General features: G+C 33.5%; 1 pseudogene; it reads left to right on the forward strand.

Annotated features, from left to right (window-relative positions):
• The first annotated feature begins 1608 nt into the window (after window positions 1–1608).
• LOC141489884 (OCIA domain-containing protein 1 pseudogene) lies at window positions 1609–2625 on the forward strand (annotated as a pseudogene).
• Window positions 2626–7825: the final 5200 nt, after the last annotated feature.

Below are 7825 nucleotides of genomic sequence, written 5' to 3' on the forward strand. Positions count from 1 at the left end.
ATAAAAGCTAAAAGAGCGCTCACTATAGAAAACTGCTTTACAGACAAAGATGATAACAGTACTATGTCTGAAGAAGAAATCAGTGAAAAATCACTCATGGGGAAGTATCATAATAGTCTAGAAATTGGACTCAAAAAAGCTCATTGAAGAGCTTAAAAAAATTTAAAAACCAAAGAAGAGAGGAAGGAAAAAACAGAAAAAAGAAATGAGAGTCATGCAGGAAAATTATGAAAAATTGACAAGGGAAGTTAATACCTTTAAAATGGAAATACAAAAGATAATTGAAGAAAATAAAACCCTAAAAATTAGAACTGAACAAATAGAAACCAATGAATCTATGAGACTACAAGATTCTATCAAACAAAATAAAAAAGGCTGAAAAATTTGAAGAAAATATAAAGTACCTTTTAGGGAAAACAAATGATTTGGAAAATAGATCCAGGATAGACAAACAACAAATCATCAGAATACAAGAAAGCCTAGATTAAAAAAAACAACCTGGATATTATGCAGGAAATGCAGAATTTCATCATGCAGGAAATTATAAGGGAAAACCTTCCAAATCTGCTAGAACAAAACAACAATATAGACATTGTAAGAATCCATAGAAACCCTCTAGAAACAAATTCCAGGATAAAAACTCCAAGGGTGTTCTAGCTAAATTCCAGAACTCTTAAATAAAGAAGAAAATATTGCAAGCAGCAAAAAGGAAACAATTCAAATACAAAGTAAAGACAATCAAAATAACCCTGGACCTATCAGTCTCAATAGTGAAGGATCAGAAGAACTGGAACACCATATATCACAGAGCAAAAGACAAGAATGAACTACCTGCAAAATTCAGCATAAATTGTCAGGAAAAAAGATGGATGTTCAATGGAAGAGAGGACTTCCAGAATTTCCTGACACAAAGACCAGAACTGAACAGAGAATTCAATTGCCAAATACATAACTTAAGAGTTGCATAAAAAGGTAAATGATAAGGGGTAGGAAAAAATGAAACAAAACAAAAAAATGTTGGTCCAGACCATCAAATTGTATACAACTCTAAAAGGGAAGATATGGAACTTCTAATTTTTTAGAACTTTACTTCTTAAAGGGTCAGATATAAAGTTGGGTCTTCTCTCTCCATTGAAGAGACCTAAGGTGACAACACCATGTTTGAGACAAAAATCCCTCATGAAAAGCAGGGGTATTAACATTAAGTTTATGTGTCTCATGATCCTTTGACCCACTTTAATTCTGTTGTGCTGAGGAAGCTTAGCACTTTGTCAAATGAGGGCATCATAAACTGGGCAGTCCAATTTCTCCCATAACATACAATAATTTGAAAAGTTCTCAGGTGAGACCTTTAGAGCCTCCCAGTATTTGGAGATCTTTAAAATTCTAGCAGTTAATTAGATATGGGCTTCACTTAATCTGTGCTTTATTAACATGGGTTAATTAGGGGTGGCTAGGTTGCACAGTTGATAGAGCACTGGTCCTGGAGTCAGGAGTACCTGAGTTCAAAAAGACCACACACACTTAATAATTACCTAGCTGTGTGGACTTGGGCAAGCCACTTAATCCAATTTTCCTTGCAAAATCTTAAAAAAGACAAAAACAGGCAGGGCTGCTGCCGCCAGGAGGAAAGATGGATGGAAGGACTGATTTTGGAACAGAGCAGAATGCAGAAGTCTCACTACCACTCCCTAACATAGGAATAGATTACATTCCAACAGAGGAGGAAAGAAGAGTCTTCACTGAATGTAATCAAGAGAGCTTCTGGTACAGATCTGTTTCCTTTTCTGCAACAAGTATGTTGGTTACCCAGGGATTAATTACAAAAGGAATTCTTTCCAGTCACCCCAAATATGGTTCTGTCCCTAAACTTATATTTGCTTGTGTAATGGGATACTTTGCTGGAAAAATTTCTTATGTGAAAACCTGCCAAGACAAGTTTAAACATCTTGAAAATTCTCCTCTTGGAGAAGCTCTGTGACTGGGACAGGGACATCGACTTGCATCACCTGGCTGTTTTTCACAAAAGCCAGGATTTGAATCAAAAATGCCTGCACATCCATCTATCGAATCATCTCCCACATCTGAAAGCAGAGCAAAAGAGGGTTCTTTTCCTCTTTATGAACCAGTTCCCTTCAGTGCTTCCATGAATGAATCAGCTCCTACTGGTATTACTGATTATAATGTCCAAGGACCTGATACAACTGTAGAAGAAAGTCCTAAGAGAAAATTTGTTACATATGAAGAATTAAGGAATAAGACATATGAAGTAACCTTGTCACAAAAAGGTGACACCCCAATCAGGTCTTTTCAGGAAAGAACAGCAAAAAAACAAGGGAAAATAAATCAATATGGAGATACTTGGGATGAGTGAAAAATTTTGTCATCTATTGAAGAGAATTTGTGTTGACTCTACTGAAGACAATTTCAGCTAACCAGCATCAATCATCTAGGTGGTCATGAGCATCTACAGGAAAGTGCAGAAGCAGCCTCTACAAGCATATTTAAAAGAAGAAACTTGGGTATTAGGAGTGTGGCTTAGCAGAAGGTCTAAAATTAATTATGTACTTTAAGGTTAATATTGTATCAGTACATACACTGCTTGGGAAACTAGATGAATGCAAGTACTGGACAATGATTTTATAGTTTATAAAATCATTTACAAAAATTGGTTACCCTACTCTTAAAGTGTCATCAAAAGACTCTGATGCACTGGAATGGACATAGATGGATCAAGTACTTTGTGTGTGTCCATGCACATAAGGGCAAAGTAACCAAAATGTTAAGTATTAAAAACTCTATGTGAAAATTTTGCTTTTTTTCCCCTAAAATTTTGTCATGTCTTCATGTATATCTTGTCAAAAAAAAACCATGGGTTAAATAACCTGGGTTTGGGGGGCGGGGTAAAGTGTGAGAGAAAATAGGCTTGGGGGGAGGAGCACCTGAATTGGCTTTGGATGATACTTTGACTCATGAGCAGGATTGTGTGTCCTTGGAGGGTACTTGAAAGGGGGTGAGGTAAAAAAATGATTTTAATTAAAATTTGATGTAATTTGAGACAATGTTACTCATCAAGCGATCAATCTGTGATGAAACTTGATAACAATATGAGCTTAGCAAGCAATCAAATAATCAAACTATGACTGATGATACCTGAATAATAGTACTAGAGAGATAAATAATATGGGTGAAGAGGCACACAGATTTATAATTTTAGAGGGAAAGAAGGAAGGTTGTAAGCTCTGAGTAAATTCCAGTTAATATATTTGGCCCAGAGAAGGAATAAGATACATTCCCCCTTAGGTTTAAAAATTTATCTTAATCTACAGGGAAGGGGGGAACAGGGAAAGGGAAAGATAAGGCAAGAAGTGATTGGTAAAAGGGAAGGTGAAGGTATAAGCAAAAATAAACTGAATGTTAAATTTAAAAGAGAAATCAAAGGGGAAAGGGAGTAAAATTTTTGTGAAGAGGAATAAGAGGAAAAGAGGAAAAATATAAATGGAGAAAGATAGGATGGAGGGAAATATAAAATTAGTAATCTTATCTGCAAATGTGAATGGGATGAACTGTCCCATAAAACAGAAGCAGAGAGCAGAATGGATTAAAAACTAGAATCCTACAATATGCTGTTTACAAGAAACACATCTGAAGCAGAGAGATACACACAGGGAAAAGGTAAAAGAGTGGAGCAAAATATATTATGCCTCTGCTTTAGTAAAAAAAAAATCAGGGGTAGCGATCCTGATCTCAGATAAAGTAAAAGTAAAAATCAATTGCATTAAAAGGGATAAGAAAGGAAATTACCTCCTCTTAAAAGTCATCAATGGTAATGATGCTATATTGTTACTAAACATGTATAAACCTAGTGGTATAGTATCCAAATAAAAAGAGGAAAAGCTGAGTGAATTACAGGGAGACAACAAAACTTTAATAATGGGGGACCTCAATCTCCCTCTTTCAGAACTAGATAACCTAACCACAAAATGAAAGAAGGAAGTGAAGCAGGTGAATGAATCTTAGAAAACTTAGATACAATAGACTGCTAAAGAAAACTTAATGAGGATATGGCAGTACATGGCACCTATACCAAAATTGACCATCTAGTAGGACACAAAATCCATATAATCAAATGCATAAAGGCAGAAATAATAAACACTTCTCAGACCATGATGAAATAAAAATTATATGTAATAAAGGGTCATATAAACCAGGAACCAATTGGAAATTTAATAACTTTATCCTAAATAATGGGTAGATCAACCAGCAAATAATAGAAATAATAATTATATCCAAGAAAATGATAATAATGAAATATCATACCAAAATTTATATGATGCAGCCAAGACAATTTTGAGGGGAAACTTTATATCTCTAAATTTCTATATGAATAAAATAGAGAAAGAGACGATCAATGAAGTGGGTATACAACTAAAAAAGCTATAAAAAGAATAAATTAAAGATTCCCAATTAAATACCAAATTAGAAATTTCAAAATATCAAGGGAAAGATTAATAAAATTGAAAGCAAGAAAACCACTGATCTCTTAAAACTGAGTTGATTTTATGAAAAACTCAATAAAATAGATAAGCCTTTGGTTAATCTGATTTTTAAAAAAGAGAGAAGATGCAAATTACAGTATCAAAAATGAATAGGGTGAACTAACCACCAATGAGGAAGAAATTAAAGAGATAATTTGGAGCTACTTTGCTGAACTATATGTCAATAAATTGGATAACTTGAGTGAAATGGATGAATATTTATAAAAATACAAACTGCCCAGATTAACAGAAGATGAAATAAATTACTTAAACCCATTTTTGGAAAAGAAATAAAAAAAATCATAAACTCCCTAAGAAAAAGTCTCCAGGTCTAAATGGATTTACAAGTCAATTCTACCATTTAAAGAAGGAATTCTGCCAAAATTCTGCCAAACTCCTTTTATGATACCAACATTGTGCTGAAACCTAAACCAGGAAGAACCAAAACAGACAAAGAAAATAATAGACCAATCACCCTAATGAATATTGATGGAAAAACATCTTAAATAAAAGTTTAGCATTGAGACTGTAGCAGGTTATTACTAGAATAATACAATGGGATCAGGCAGGATTTATACCAGGTGGATGGGGATGGTTCATTATTAGGAAAATACTCAATATAATTGATCATAACAATAGCAAAACCAAGAGAAATCATATGATTACTTCAATAGATGCTGAAAAAGTCTTTGAAAAAATACAACATCCATTCCTAATAAAAAGACTAAAAAGTTTAGGAATAAATGGAATTTTGCCTTAAAATAATAATAGTATTTATCGAAAACAATCAACAAATATAGGTAATGGAAATAAATTCATAAAATTTCCAAAAAAATCAGGGGTGAGGCAAGGATTCCCATTATCACATTACTATTCAGTGTAAAATTAGAAATGTTAGCTGTAGCAGGAATAGAAGAAAAAGAAATTGAAGGAATCAGAATTGGCAATGAAGAAGCAAAGTTTTTACTCTTTGCGGATGTTATGTGGTATACTTAGAGAACCTGAGAAAATCATCTAAAAACTTCCTTGAAAAATTAACAAATTCAACAATAGAAGAATATAAAATAAGCCCACATAAAATGATCAACATTTCTATATATGAACAACAAAGCCCAAGAGCAAGAGATAGAAAGAGAAATTTTCCATTTAAAGTAACTATAGACAACATTAAATACTTGGGAATATACTTCCCAATACAAACCCCCAAACTGTATGAACACAATTATAAAGCACTTCTTACCCAAATAAAGTCAGATCTAAATAATTGGAAAAATGTCAATTGCTCATGATTATGTCGAGCTAATATAATAAAAATGACAATTCTACTCAAAGTAAACTACTTATCTAGTGTCACACCAATGAAATTACCAAAAAAACTATTTTACTGAACTAGAAAAAAATTATAACATAATTCATCTGTAATAATAAAAGGTCAAGAATAGTAATGGAACTGATGAAAAAAATATAAAGGGAGGTGGCCTAGCTCTACCAGATCTAAAACTATACTATAAAGTAGCAGTCAACAAAACTACCTGGTACTGGTTAAGAAATGGAGTAATGGATCAGTGGATTAGGATATGTTCAAAAGAAACTGCAGTAAATGACTACAGCAATCTACTCTTTGACAAACCCAAAGACATCAGCTTCTGGGATAGGAACTTGCTATTTGACAAAAATTGTTGGGAAAATTGGAAAATAGTATGGCAAAAACTACACATACACCCAAATCTCACACCCTATACCTAAATAAGGTCAAAATGGATACAGGATTTAGACATAAAGGGTAAAACCATAGATAAATTAAGAGACCAAGAAATACTCTATCAGATATATGGAAAAGGAATAGATTTATGACCAAACAAGAATTAGAGTACATTATAAAACTACAAAATGAATGATTTTGACTATGTTAAATTAAGAAGATTTTGTACCAATAAAATCAATGCTGCCAAAATTAGAAGGAGAGCAGAAAGGTGGGAAACAATCTTCACAAATGGGATTTCTGATAAAGATCTCATTTCTAAAATATATAAAGAATTGCATCAAATTTATAAGATTACAAATCATTCCTGAATTAATAAATGGTCAAAGGATATGAATAGACAGTTTTCAAATCATGAAATTAAAGCTATATATAATCATATAAAAAGTGCTCCAAGTCATTATTGATTAGAGAAATTCAAATTAAAACCACTATGAGGTATCACCTTACACCTATCAGACTGGCCAAGATGAGAAAAAGGGACAACATCAATATTGGAGAGGTTGTGGGAGGCTTGGGCTATTGATACATTGCTGGAGGAGTTGTGAATGGATCCAATCATTCTGGAAATCCATATAGAACCATGCCCAAAAAGCAGTAAAACTATTCATTCCCTTTGACCAGCAATTCCAATTCTAGGCCTTTAAACAGAAGAAATCATTAAAAAATGGGGAAAATCCCACATGTTAACAAAATATTCATAGCAGCTCTTTTTTTGTAAAGACAATGAATTAGAGATTGAGGGGAGGCTATCAAATGGGAAATGGCTAAACAAGTTATGATACATAAATATTATGGAATATCATTTTTCTATAGGGAACCATAAATGATAAGACTCTAGAGAAGTATGGAATGATTTACATGATTTGAGGCTGGGTGAAGGGAGTAGAATCAAGAGAACAATATACACATCAACAACGTTGTGAGACGATCAACCTTGATGGAAGCAGCTCCTCTCAGCAGTTCAGAGAGCTAGGATAACTGTATTAGACTGGCTATAGTCTATGTTATCCCCATCCAGAGGAAGAAAAACAAAACAAAACAAAACAAAACCCTTCAGACTCTGTTGAACACTTTATAAAAATTATCTCTTATGCATCTTCCCCTTAATCCTAATTCCTCATCCCCCAAAATGACTAATCTGTAAACATTTATATAAAATATGTATATACAATGCTAATCTGGCTTGTTTGCCACTGAGGGGGAGGTAGGTGGGAAGAGGGCAGGGAAGGAAATTTTGTAACTTAAAAATATAGATGTACATATGGATGAACAAAAGATGCAAAATGCCATATATGTACCATTTGGTATAGCACCCAAATTCTTTTTTTTTTACTTTGATTAGATTATTACAACATTTTTCCATAACCAGTCACTTCCTGTACACATTTTCATTCACAAAACCTGCTCCCCCACCCCCACCTTTGTTTGTGAGTCTAAAAGCGAAGACAGCAGAGACTCTCTCTGTTTTGTGACAACTGTTAGATCTGAAAAGGACAGATTAATAACCAACCTCCACATTGGA

This window comes from Macrotis lagotis, chromosome 5, assembly GCF_037893015.1.
Source record: "Macrotis lagotis isolate mMagLag1 chromosome 5, bilby.v1.9.chrom.fasta, whole genome shotgun sequence".
Lineage (NCBI taxonomy): Eukaryota > Metazoa > Chordata > Mammalia > Peramelemorphia > Peramelidae > Macrotis > Macrotis lagotis.